This window comes from Orbicella faveolata, unplaced genomic scaffold (genome assembly GCF_042242905.1).
Source record: "Orbicella faveolata isolate gen_17 unplaced genomic scaffold, um_ofav_v1 contig_4, whole genome shotgun sequence".
Taxonomy (NCBI): Eukaryota; Metazoa; Cnidaria; class Anthozoa; order Scleractinia; family Merulinidae; genus Orbicella; species Orbicella faveolata.
This window is the reverse complement of record NW_028301569.1, coordinates 10,211,363-10,226,161: the sequence shown is the minus strand read 5'-3', so window position 1 is coordinate 10,226,161 and position 14,799 is coordinate 10,211,363. Positions and strand designations below refer to the sequence as shown.

Here is a 14,799-nt window from a genome sequence, read left to right as displayed (position 1 = left end):
ACTGGAACTTAAAAAAGTTAGTAAAAATCTAAGTTCACTAGAAGCAGCGAGCAGGATCATTGTTCAATGTCAAAGTGGACTATCATTACAGTGGGTATTTTATATTTATATGTCTGAGCATCAAGCCGGAAAAAAATCCTACGAAATCAGAGAGAGAGAGTTGCCTGTTTGGTACAAAGAATGCAAAGATTTAACTTTGAGATTGTATTTTCAACTAACTTGATCATTTGGCAGCAAATGTTAGCATCGACCAAGGGCATCGACCAGTCAACAAGCAAAAAAGCCGTGGAAATATTAACGGAAATCTGATACAATTCATTCACACTGTTGTAAAAATTATTGGTCTAAGCTTTTCATGTGTAGCTTTTTGTAATAATTTGAGACAATGTAATTCGCGTTGTTATTCGCAGTCTGTTTTCAAATCTACTGATATATCCGTAATATTTCACTTCAAGAGAAAACGAGGCAGGTTATAATGCGTCTTTTGTGCAAAATGTTTGAAACTAGGATTGCTGTTTATGTGATGTCAATCTCATGATTACCTCAGTGTTACTTCGTTCCAGGGTTTTGAGCGTTGTCGATATTTCTCTTGTACGTTCCGAGCTCGGCTTTCCCAGCTCCACTTGTGGGAAGCTTAGGTGATGAGCTAAATGTTACAACACTTCAACCGAATATTCAAGATTTGTTATCCTACGACGGGCAAAAGCAGGAAATCCGTCTGTGTTTGCAGGCTAAGAAACTCACCAGTAAGAGAATTTTTATTTGCAAATTAATGCAAAACCGCCGCCTACAAACACCCGGCCTCCAGTGTAAGCCAATGAAAAGCGGGCTCTGTGTCCGACTGCCAATCTGAATAAGCACACAATCAACTGAGACAATTATAGAGATGTGATTGCAGAGATATATTGCTGTCAATCATGATTCTAAACGTTTCTGAACTCTCTCTCTCTCTGTCTCTTTCGTGGAAAATGAGGTTTTGATAGTAAATCAATATTGGAATTATTTTCTTTGACACCGGAATGTTCTACGGCTTTGAGTTCTTTGAAGAGTAGTATGAACAAACTTACTCTTTTGGACTTTCACCTACATAGCCATGATTTCAGGTATCACCACAATGCCTATAGTTAAAAAAAAATCATTTCAATGATTCAGATGTTACTGACCAGTTCTGAGTTCAGTGCACTCTAAAAGTTGACTTCAAATTAGAAGATGTAAATTAGGGTTCCTTTCGGATTCAGGGAATCTAAAACTCGAACTAAGATCCTGTAAACTAAATTGACTGGAATGTTGGAAAATTTATGTTCTTCGTGAAGCGAACTCAATGACAAACATAAAGAAAATACTTTGTTTTGGTGCTCAGTCAGAAAACAATTACACTAAAACTTGTGACTAAAACTTAATTAGCAAGATCCTAAGACATAAGCTATCAGTAATTATTGACTGATCTTTATTCCGTTGATTATTTAGATTATTCCTAAGCGGACTTGCGTTGTACGTTCAGACCTTAATTTTCATGTTACGAAACAAACCCAAATTTTCCTAATGTTGGATACATGTATATATTGAATATGTAATTTGCTTACAACATTCTAAGCTTTTACGAGAAGGAATAATTCACCTCTTCATAGGGCAGGCTATTTTCAAAATGCAAGCAAATCGTGCATCGACAAAGCAAAGAACCAACCCTTCGCTGAATAATTATCCTGTAAAAACACCCTGCAACTTTGCAGCTTATTATGAAGCATTTCAACAATTATCTTTACGCCGAAATTTTATTAAGGCGTAGCGCACTGTGATGCCTTCATTCTGATCTTGTGGGAATGAAATTTGCTGAATCCCTAGCTGAAGATTTGTAACATAGAGTTGTAGGGGCATGCATGGTGTGTTTGATGGATGGTTTTACCAAACATGATTCCTAGCAAGTAAGTATTGGCCGCAAAGTGCTGCCTGCCATTGCTATGTAATCATTAAACTAAATTTAAATGGTGATCGTCGCTAGAGTGTTCAAGCCAAAAATAACTCGTATGCAAACTGATAGCTGGGCCAATTCTTTTCAAAGGAACAACTTTATATACCATAAAGACTCAATATCATGGCATAATCAGTAGAGATATTGCATACATACTTGAAACTTTGTTCACTTCAGCAGTTCTTCCATAGCCAAAGTAGAAAAACGAAATGTTTTGATAAAGTCTTCCATCGAATACAGCTATAAACCACCGTGGACCTTGGCCACTTTGTTCGTGTTAATGGCGGCTCGTGGTGTCGCTGACAAATGGAAAACCGTTCACTATTCCCCAGTTTGTTACTGCGACAATCAGTGCGAAAATTGTTTACAACCAACACTTCAGAAGGTAGTCGTATAAAACAACTTGCAGCCCGAAGCTCAAGTTATGCACAAATTACCAGCTGTCGAGGCTGTAAGAAGGCGCTGGTAGCAATACAAGGTCCCTAATAATTCCACGAAGAATCACAGACTTCTGCTGGATTAAAGTCAACTTTCATCTGTTGTCGAAAAACACTCCTCATGTTGAAGATTTCCAAAAGAACAAATAACTGGAAAGTAAATGCGACAATGATCTGTCTAGGCCTATTTAAAATTGTTTTGTCAAGCAACTCCATAAACTACGTCACCGATTCGATTCGATTCGCTGCCACCTTTCATCAATTGTCAAACGACTTGCACACGTGCTTTGCCGCGTGTGAACGTTTGAGACACTGGTCCGTATTCCAAAAGATTTTATTGAAGAAATTGGAATCGCTGCGACGCGTATCGTATGTAAATTCTCGTGAAGAGAGGCTTGATTGGATGGTTACCATGACCGATGGTCACGTGAGCTGACAATTAATAGCAAAACTTTCACGGAATTTCCACTTATAAGACGCCGGCCTCGTTGAGTGAACTAGCATTACGTACGCTGCTCCGTTTGGAGGACATATTCCCTTTAATTTTAAACCTCCGATATGGACTCCTACAGGAACGGAGCTTCAAGCATCCGCGGATTAAATTCAGCCGCAGAGGAATTAAGCGACGACAAATGCGCTATTTGCTATTTAGAGCTTCGAGAGCCCTTAGTGCAGTCAACTTGTGGACATAGATTCTGTAGAGACTGTATGATGAGGTACGATTTTGAATGAGTTTAGAATAGTGTGTTATTTACGAAGTTCCGATTTCTTTTGACTTCATTTACTTTCTTGACTTGTTTTAAATTCGATTTTACGTTAGTATAGAAAGTCATGTAGAGTTTGAATATTCATTTTCAAAACCAAGGCAAACTTTTGATTAATTTGGTGTGGACAAAATTCCAATTTTGAACTACCGATCACTTAAGCCATCTTTTTCTTACTCGTTTTTTCACCGTCGTTACTGCATAATTTTAAGCATTTGGCTGAGACTGCTGTCATTTTGGTTTTCGCAAGTTAGCCGTGACGCATATCCGATTGTAATATTTCAGTTCGCCAGTTTGAAATTTGTGTGAATTGGTTTGCTGTTTATGAGAACGCGACACGACAACATGATCGCAGCATCGATTTCGGCACTTTGCTGTTGTAGTCACAAACTCAAAGAATTTAAGAACAAATAGACGATCCGACATTGTAAATTAGTTTTTATATAATTTCATTTAAATGTACTTAAATGTACTTAGTTTTTCTATTTTATGATTAAGTATTTTCGGAGATACTAGCGCAACAGTACTATTTAAAAATCCGAATAGAAATAAAGTTTATGTATGTATGTATGTATTCCTCGAGCGATCGTTTTCTTCGCACTCGAGTTTTAAATGTCGCAGCTCGATTTGCAAGTCTGAGTACGCAAAAATATTTTGATTTTGTCGGCAATTTATTCCTATTCGTCAGACTGTTGATACACCTCCTAACACACCTCCAGTAAAAAAAACACAGTTAAGTTCGGGTTCTGTGTCCTGCTGTGATCTGATCCGATCCACACCAATAAGCAAATTACATACCGGACATATTGCTGTAAATTCTAAACGTTACTGAATTGTGACTCTCGCCCGTGGGAAATGAGACTGTGATACTAAATCAAACTTGGAAATATTTTCTTTGGCACCAGAAATGTTCTTTAATTTCTTTAAAGAATATGATGCCACTTTAAATTTGACTGACCAATTCTGAATTCTGTGCACTCTACTAGTAAACCTCAAATAAGGAATATGTTTCGGTTGGCGAATTCAGGAAATCAAAAAATCGAAACAAAATCATGTAAAACATAAACTGCAAAAATACATATTCCAGCTGAATATGTTCACTGATTGCATTATTATCGTAAATCATTGCCCACTCTTGGAACACTGACTAAGTTTGCTTTAAAGCTGTACGAGACGATTGACGCATAATTGAAATGTCGAAATATAATATTTGTAAGAATCACTGGTTCAGAGAATTTTGAGTAAAATGTCAGTCTTAAAGTCGTCTATCTCAAGTTTCAAATGAGGTTAGCATTTCAACTCTAAAGAAGCATCGAATAGCACTCTCATCCTGCCAACTTTCGAGAGTGCTATTTCACAGCAGATGTAATAGCTTTGAATGTCCTTAAAAAGATTTGTAGGAGCCGGTGAGGGAAATCTATTACAGAACTACGTACGGTCCAATTCTTACCAATTCTGATAAATTCCAACCAGCAGACAGTCCTAACCGGTCGAAGTGGCAGATGGTGAATTGGAGGTGAATTTGCAGACAACTTCTCCTTTCTCCTATCGTTATGAGAGAAAATGTTTATGTCAAACAATCGAAACTGCTCCTGAAACTTGAATTTATCCTGTACCGATCTGACTCGTAAATTCAACTAAAATTAGACTTAAGCTTGAAATTTGAAAGGTATCAAAAGTTAGTTACATACCAGTCTCCATCTTAAAAATGCCAAGATCGTTCTCGATATGACTTAGATTGACAATACAGTATTTCACTTGTGGGAGTGAATGAGCTTTTCGAGATTTGTTATCCTCAGACAGGCAAAAGCCGGAAATCGGTCTGTGTTCGCAGGTTACGAGACTCGACCAGCAATTTAAATAATAATTTTGCAACATAATACAAAACCGCCGTCGGCCCCGAACACACCTCCAGTATAAGCCAATTAAAATCGGGCTCTGTGTCCCGCTGTCAATGTGATTCGATCCACACGAGTACGCACACAATCAGTATTCAATTACGTACTGGGATTACAGAGATATATTGCAGTTAATCGTGATTCTAAACGTTACTGAACTCTCTCTCTGTGTCTGTTCCGTGGTAAATGAGAGTTTGATCGTAAATTAATCTTGGAATTATTTTCTTTGACACCGGAATGTTCTACGGCTTTGAGTTCGTTGAGGAGTAGTATGAACAAACGTACTCTTTGGGCTTTTACCTAGATAGCCACGATTCCAGTATTACTACAATGCCTATAGTTAAAAGAAAATCACCTCAATAATGCAGATGTTACTGACCAGTTCTGAATTCAGTGCACTCTAAAAGTTGACTTCAAATTAGAAGACGTAAATTAGGGTTCCTTTCGGATTCAGGGAATCTAAAACTCGAACTAAGATCCTGTAAACTAAACTGACTGGAATGTTGGAAAGTTTATGTTCTTCGTGAAGCGAACTCAATGACAAACATAAAGAAAATACTTTTTTTGATACTTAGTCAGAGAGCAATTAGACTAAAACTTGTGATTTGAACTCAATTGGCAAGATTTTAAGACATAAACTACCAGAAATTATTGACTGATCTTTATTCCGTTGATTATTTAGGTTACTCCTAAGCGGACTTACGTTGTACGTTCAGACTTTAATTTTCATGTTACGAAACAAACCCAAATTTTCTTAATGTTGGATATACATTGAATATGTAATTTGTTGACAACATTCTAAGCTTTTACGTGAAGGAATAATTCACCTTCTCATGGGGCAGGCTGTTTTCAAAACGCAAGCAAATCGTGCATCGACAAAGTAAAGAGCCAACTCTCCGCTGAATAATTATTCTGTAAAAACACCCTGCAACGTTGCATTTTATTATGAAGCATTTCAACAATTATCTTTACGCCGAAATTTTATTAAGGCGTCACACACTGTGATGCCTTCATTGTGACCTTGTAGGAAAGAAATTTGCCGAACCTCTTGCAGAATATTTGTAACATAGAGTTGTAAGAGCATGCGCAGTGTGTTTGATGGATGGTTTTACCAAACACGATTCCTAGCAAGTAAGTATTAGCCGCAAAGTGCTGCCTGCCACTACTATGAAATCATCAAACTAAAATGGCGATCGTCGCTAGAGTGATCAAGCCAAAAATAACTATTATACAAACTGATAGCTGAGGATTCTTTTCAAAGGAACAACTTTAGATACCATAAAGACTTCCAATATCATGGCATAATCAGTAGAGATATTGAATACATACTTGAAACTTTGTTCACTTCAGCAGTTCTTCCATAGCCAAAGGCCAAAGTAGAAAAGTGAAGTGTTTTGATAAAGCCTTCCATTGAGTACAACAATAAACCACCGTGGACTAGTACCACTTCGCTCGTATTAATGCCGGCTCATGGTGTCGCTTACAAATGGAAAAACGTTCACTATTCCTTTGTTCCTGTGACGATCAGTGCGAAAATTGTCTACAACCAACACTTTAAAAGGCAGTCGTATAAAACAACTGGCAGCCCGAAGCCCAAGCCATGCATATATCACCAGCGGTCGAGGCTGTAAGAAGGCGCTGGCATCAATCCATGGTCACGAATAATTTCACGAAGAATCACAGACGCTGCTGGATAAAGCCAACTTTCATCTGCTGTCGAAAAACACTCTTTATGTTGAAGATTTCCAAAAGAACAAATAACTGGAAAGTAAATGCGACACTTGCCGCAATTTGATGATCTGTATAGGCCTATTTAAAATTGTTTTGTTTTGTTAAGTAACTCGACAAAATACACCGATTTCGATTCGCTTGCGACCTTTCATGGATCACTCTGGTCAAAAGACTTACTGTTGCACACATTCTTTGTCCCGTTAGGATCTCGTGCTTGACGGGTGACACACATACAGTTGAGAACTTTATGATGAAAATTGAAATCGCGGCGTATCGTATGTAAATTCACGCAGTGTGGTTGGATGGTTACTATACCATGACCGATGGTCACGTGGGCAAAACTTTCACCCCTCCCTAAACTGGCGCTACGTATGCTACTCCGTTCGGATGATATATTCCCTTTAATTTTAAACCTCCGATATGGACTCCTACAGGAACGGAGCTTCAAGCATCCGCGGATTTAATTCAGCCGCAGAGGAATCAAGCGACGACAAATGCGCTATTTGTTATTTAGAGCTTCGAGAGCCCCTAGCGCAGACAACTTATGGATTCTGCAGAGAATGTATGATGAGGTACGATTTTGAATGAGTCTAGAATAGTGTGTTATTTACGAAGTTCCGATTCCATTTTGACTTCATTTTCTTTCTTGACTGAAAGTCATGTAGAGTTCGAATATTCATTTTTCAAAACCAAGGCAAACTTTTGATTAATTTGGTGTCGACAAAATTCCAATTTCGAATTACCGATCACTTAAGCCATCTTTTTCTTACTCGTTTTTTCACCGTCGTTGCTGCATAATTTTGAGCATTTGGCTGAGACTGCTGTCATAGGTTTTCGCAAGTGTTTTGGCTTGAAAACGTGTGACATGCTTTTAACGTTGACGCATATCTGTAATATCTCAGTTTGCCGGTTTGAAATTTGTGTGACTTGGTTTGCTGCTTATGGTAACGTGACGACAGCACGATCACGTCAATTTCGGCACTATCGCGTCAATTTCGGCACTTTGCTGTTTTAGCGTTTATCCGTGGTCCTGCCTTGTGGTCCTCTTCCTCGCGCGATCGCGCTCTTCGTGCTCGAGTTTTAAATGTCGTGGACATTTCTATACTTGCAAGTCTAAGTACGCAAAAATATTTTAATTTTTGTCCGTAATTTATTCCTATTCGTCAAGACTGTTGATATACTTCCTAACATACCTCCATTAAAAAAAACAAAAAGAACAATTAACCCCTTGAATACTAAATTTCCGCCAAAAAATACCGTTTTTAACCGTTTAGTCAGGTTTTTTGGCTGCCATGACGCTAAATAAGCCTAAGTCTTGCTAAGAAAGCTTTTTTTTACCAAAAGGAGAGATTTTTCGAGGATTAGGTACAAAATTGAGCAAAATTTCAATTCCGGGCATGCACATAAGCCAAAATTTGGGTTCCTTCGATTCCTTAAAGTTTGAGAAAAATATCAGCCTGCCGGTCATTTAGTGATTTGAAAACCGTGACCGGCAGTCGACCCAAAAAAATCCTAAGTGTCACAAACCATGGTCTCGCTCTCTGAGCCGAGCCGGTAAACCAAGCGTTAGTCTTGCGATCTATACAGCTCTTCTGGATCGCTTGGCAATTCTTAATCGACATATGATAGTTTGAATTGGATGGGTTCCTTCGATTTCTTAAAATCTGAGAAAAATATCAGACTGCCGGTCATTTAGTGATTTGAAAACCTTGACCGGCTGCCGGTCATTTCGGCCAGCAAATTACATACTGGAAATATTGCTGTAAATTCTAAACGTTACTGAATTGTGACTCTTGCCCGTGAGAAATGAGACTGTGATACTAGATCAAACTTGGAAATATTTTCTTTGGCACCGGAATGCTCCTTTAAATTCTTTAAAGAATATGATGCCACTTCAAATTTGACTGACCAATTTTGAGTTCTGTGCACTCAACTGGTAAATTTCAAATAAGGAGATGCTTTGGTTGGCGAATTCAGGAAATCAAAAAATCGAACAAAAATCATGTAAAACATAAACTGCAAAAATACATATTTCAGTTGAATATGTTCAGTGACGGGCATTATTATTGTACATCATTGCCGACTCTTGGAGTACTAAATAAGTATGCTAGGTGTACATGACGATTGACACATAATTATAATGTCAAAATATAGTATTCGTAAGAATCACTGGTTCAGAGAATGTTGCGGAAAATGTCAGTCTTAAAGTCGTCTATCTAAAGTTTCAATCGAGGTTAGCCGTTTCAAGTCTAAAGAAGCATCGAACAGCACTCATCCTGCCAACTTTCGAGAGTGTCATTTCACAGCAGATTTAATAGCTTTGAATGTACTTAAATGGATTTGCAAGAGCCAGTATAGGAAATCGATTACAGAACTACGTATAGTCCAATTCCAACTAGCAGACAGTCCTAACCGGTCGAAGCGGCAGATGGCGAATTGGAGGTGAAATTGCAGACAACTTCACCTTTCTCCTATCATTATGAGAGTTTGAAAATGTTCATGTCAACAAAAACTAGTCGGACAATCGAAACTGCTCCTGAAACTTGAATTTATCCTACACCGATCTGACTCGTAAATTCAACTAAAGTTAGACTTAAGCTTTAAATTTGAAAGGTATCAAAAGTTAGTTAAATACCAGTCTCGATCTTAAAAAGGCCACCATCGTTCTCGATGTGACCTAGATTGACAATGCAGTATTTAGTTTGAGCGAGAGTTGCTACTAGTGCATATCATTCAGACGGCAAGGAATATTCGAAAATGTATCTCTCCCTTAGTTCAGATTCAAAATCTTGATACAGCACGTTTGCATATAAAGAACAATTTACGAGTTCTCTCCGAAGAGAACCCAGTCAACGGAATAGCTAAATTAGTTTGATCCCTTTAATTTTTCTGAGAGAGAACACAAGGAGAAGTAACAAGGAAACCACAAATGCTTGACAAAATCCGTAGACCTACAAACTTCAAATAGACAAAATTAAAAAACAAAACCACGTAAAACTAATACATATCATCAAATCAAACACTGACGAGTCGCAAGCTTGGGGCGAAAGTTACCTCGAAGGGACATTTTTGTTTCAGCTGTTGCAATGAAAGTTCACCACTTTCGCTTAACTAAACAATGTTCAAAGCGTATCTTAAGTCCCAACCACGACTGTTGTATTTGTTGTTTCTTGTTTTGCTAGAATTGATTCAAAACGAGTTGCTTGGCTACAGGTTCTGTGGATACCACCAGAGCCATAACAGCGAACACTGAAGCCACGGCTCTCTGTTTGTTTGTAAATACCAGAAGTTTTGTAGTTGAAGAATTTCCCGAGATCGAGCATACTATAAAATCAACATCATCTTGATGCTTATTGAGAGTCGAAATTATTAAAGACCTTCGACGGGAAGACTTATTGAAGCCTCCAGCGAGTATTTTACGCGAGGGAATAAGTGCCCCATTGATAGTGCGGGCTGCAGTCAGTTCAAAATGTTAAACAGAGAGAGAGAGAGAGAGAGAGAGAGAGAGAGAGAGAAAAAACGACATGGATTTGAATATCTCTTCACAGAATAATTCTGCTAAAATTTCATGCAACTTGCAGCTTATTACTTCCAAAATCAGTTTGAAATGGTGTATTTCAACAGTTTTGCTTGCAATGAAAATTTATCAGGGGGAAGCGTTGCACAATGAAAGGTATTCATTCCGTTGTTACAGGAGCGCAATTGCTTCTAGCTGCAGATATGCAACATGAAGTTGTTCGAGCACTCAGCTAAAAACATCCGTCTACAAACTTGTCACTAACGTCTCTTAAAAAGTACTATTCAGAGTACATCAGCTTAAAACATTTAATATCATGTTGTAGTCATTAAAAAGCATGGAAATACATACTTGAATCTTTGTCCTCTTCAGAAGTTGTACCAGAGCGTTGTTTGTTGCTGTGAAAACCCCCAAAGTAGAAAAACGAAATATTTTGATGAAGCCTTCGATCGAATCACTGACAAGCGTATTCAACCGTCCATGATCGACCTTTGTCACATCGCTCGTATTAATGGCGACTAGTGATGCCGCTCACAAATGCGAAAACGTTAACTATTCTTTTTAAACTGCAACGATCAATGCCACAGTTGTCGACAACGAATACTTCAAAAGTTAGTCCCGTATAAAACATCTGCTAGTTGGGGGTTCCTAGCCATGCACATAATATCAGCGATCACGGTTGTTAAAGATGCTTGATAGAAAGGCGCTGGCGTCAATGGTCATCAATGATTACACGAAGAATCACGGAGGTTTGCCGGAAAGATGGAGCTTTCATTTTTGGTCGAAGAACACTTGTTGAAGTTTGGGGAAGAAGAAATAACTGGGAACTGAATTCGACAACGCCGCGATGCATTGAAACAATGTGATGATCTGTCTGGACCTAATTAAAGTTGTTTTGTAAAGTAACGTCACAAAATACACCCGCTTTCGATTGGCTCTCTAAAAATACATTTTGGGAGTGTTTGGTTAGCACGGGCAAGGAACCGCGTCCGGCTGCGAAGCAAAAATCACGTGATACACAAGCGTACAAAAGGCCAAGGAAAAGACAGGACGTTTCATTAGGTATATATAACGACGTGGTCAAGACGTGGGCGAGATTTACAGATGGTCCACATGCACATAGCGGTTCGGTGGATTATTTCCCTTTTTATTCAAAACCTGTTCTGAAGTATTTACCCCTAAAGCGGAACACTTTTCTCTATCCGTGGATTTTATTCAATTACAATGGAATTTAGTGAAAACAGATGTGTTATTTGCTGTTCGGAGCTTCAAGATGCAATTGTAACCGATTTTCGACATTGTAGAGGCTGTATCATGAGGTGTGTATGTGAGTTAACTGTATAAATTTTCATTAGTTTGCAATCAGCGAAATTCTGATTCCATTGTATATGATACCGTAAGTGCTCGAGCGTTTTGTTCCTCGAGTTAATATTGCCTTTTTTATTCGATTTCATGTTTTTTTTTTAAGGCCTCGGTAGACCTCGGTAGCGCTAGAATATTCAATTCTGAAAGCGTCTTCATAATTTTGAAGTTTTGTTGTACCAATTCAGAGTTTTGGAGCGGGGGGGGGGGGGGGGTGGTGGGTGGTGGGTAGTCACTTGTTGATAAGGCTTAAAAGCTCGGTTAAAGTGTTGTAAAATTCAGCTTATTACCTGGACTCCACAAGCGGAGCTGCGAAAGTTGAGCCAGCTCGATGGGATCAAGAGAAATGTTCGCGACGCTCAAAACCCGACGGTGTGAAGACTCGCGAGGTAGATAAGGACTAAGAAAGGCTACTAGTGCTGGATACGCAACTCTTTTTTTTCGGCGAAAAAAACTTGCAAAAACCTATAAAACCTGATGCTGGGATCCTCATCACATTATGTATATTACACAGGTCTTGCTTTGGCCTGTAATGTTTTGCATTTTGTTTGCAAATTGTCATAAAGCGCGCCTCCGAACGCACCTCCAGTCTAAGCCAATTAAAATTAGGCTTTGTGCCCCGCTGTCAATCGGATTCGATCCGCACGAAAAAGCAGACGATCAATAAGTTTAGGATACGATTGCATGCTGCGGTTAAAAGTTACTAAACTAGCTCTTGCTCCTGGGAAATGAAATTGTTATACTACATCAATCGTGCAATAGTAAGTTGATTATTTAGACTACTCCTAAGCGGACTTGCGTACGGTTTTTGTAAACCTTAATTTTTAAGTTACGAAATATAAACCTAATTTGCCTAAATGTTGGATGTATTGAATTTGATTACGATATTCTAAGCTTTTACGTGAAGGACGTATCCACCTCTTCATGGGCAGGCTGTTTTCAAAATGTAGAAAAATCGTGTATCGACAACCCAAATTTTCTTAATGTTGGATGTATTGAGTATGTAATTCTAAACTTTTACGTGAAGTTACGATTCACTTTTTCATGAGGCAGGCTGTTTTCAAAATGTAAGCAAATCGTGTATCAACAAAGCAAAGAACCAACTCTAGATCTCGGCCCAATTATTCTGTTAAAACGCTCTTTGACGTTGCAGCTTGTTGTGAGGCATTTCAATGTAATGATCCTTGCGCCAAAATTTTATTAAGGCGTCACGCACTGTGATGCCTTCATTCTGACTTTGTAGGAAAGACATTTGCTGAATCTTTAGCTGAAGATTTGTAACATAGAGTTGTAGGAGCATGCACGGTGTGTTTGATGGATGGTTTTACAAAACACGATAGCTAGCAAGTGCAGTATTGGCCGCAAAGTGCTGACTTCCACTACTATGAAATCATCAAACTAAATTTAAATGGCGATCGTCGCTAGAGTGATCAAGCCAAAAATAACTTGTATACAAACTCATAGCTGAGAATTCTTTTCAAAAGAACAACTTTAGAGACCATAAAGACTTTCAATATCATGGCATAATCATTAGAGATATTGAATACATACTTGAAACTTTGTCCTCTTCAGCAGTTCGTCCAGAGCACAGTTTGTTGCTGTACAAACTGAACTCCCAAAGTTGAAAAGCGACATGTTTTGATGAAGCCTTCCAACGAATACAACTAACCACCGTCGACCATTGCCAATTCGCTCGTGCTAATGGCGGCTCGTGATGTGATGTGACGATCAGTGCGAAAATTGTCTACAACCAACACTTAACTACCGTATAGTAAAACAAATGGCAGCCCGAAGCACAAGCCGTGCAGATATTACCAGCAATCGAGGCTGTAAGAAGGCGCTGGCATCAATGTGTGGTCACGAATAATTCCACGAAGAATCACAGACTTTTGCTGGATAAAATCAGCTTTCATCTGTTATCGAAAAACACTCTTCGTGTTGAAGATTTCAGTCCAAAAGCAAAAATAACTGGAAACGAAAACTAAACACGACAATTGCTCCAATTTGGTGATCTGTCTAGGCGTAATTAAAATTGTTTAGTCCAGTAGAAACATCCGCTTTCGATTCGAATGCGCAAGTTATAATTAATTTCTGGGAAAATGATTAGTTCTGGGAAAATGATTAGTTCTGGGAATCCAAAAGTGTGGTTGCCATGAGCTCAGTAGTTGGCAGCACATGATTTAGGATTTAGTTTTAGCTTGCTGAACTGATTGGTAGATTCTCAGAAAAAGAGGTCTGATTGGATGGTTTAATTGTCACGACAAAAAGGTTTCGTTCAAATTATCTACCTTTTAAACGCTTTGGCCGACAAAAAGTACCAAATTACGATTTCCACATGTACTAAAACCCACAATAAGCAAATGGGTCAGAATAAATAAATATTTGAGAAAAATTTGCATTTCTGTCATCGTTGGGCGACGTTTTTGTATTCGCATGATCGAATTCAGAGAAAATTTGTTAACGGGGAATCCCCTAGGATGCTCTATTCTCTATTCTCTAACGTCTGGCTCTCAACTGATTGGTAGAGTTTTAGAAGAAAGAAGCCTGATTGGATGCTTTATGGTCACGGTTAATTTCTTGTACATTTAATAACAAAAACAACATCGCAGCTAACTATTCGAGCTTCGACGTTCGCGTGAACTCAAGCTACGTACACTGCTCCGCTTGGAGTATATATTCGTTTCAATCAAGAGATTATAATCTCGTGCCCCAATTTAAAACCTCTAAAATATGGACTCAAGCATCTGTGGATTTAATTCAGCCGCAGAGGAATTAAACGACGACAAATGCGCGATTTGCTATTTAGAGCTTCGAGAGCCCGTACTGCACACAACTTGTGGACGTAGATTCTGTAGAGACTGTATGATGAGGTACGATTTTGAATGAGCTAACTGTATCAGAATTCTTAAAGTTTAGAATAGTGTGTTGTTTACGAAATCCCGGGTGCTTACCATTTACAAAAACCATCCGGTTGGAAATTTCAGGCATAAACATGAAACAATGAAATTTGACGTTGCGGGAGAGGGAATTGTTATAAAGTATATCCACATCAGCTAGAGAGACTAAAAGGATCAGAAAAATAGCATCACCTCAAATCACATCCCATATTTTCTGAAGCTTC

The 14,799-nt window shown here is 38.5% G+C and overlaps 1 long non-coding RNA gene across 1 annotated transcript in view; it reads right to left on the bottom strand.

Annotated features, from left to right (window-relative positions):
- Window positions 1–13,933, bottom strand: part of LOC149101397 (uncharacterized) — a 41,890-nt gene extending 27,957 nt beyond the window's left edge. The window contains exon 1 of the long non-coding RNA XR_016203171.1: window positions 13,230–13,933. This is a non-coding gene — a long non-coding RNA (uncharacterized LOC149101397). The remainder of the gene's footprint in view (window positions 1–13,229) is intronic.
- Between the last annotated feature and the right edge of the window lie 866 nt (window positions 13,934–14,799).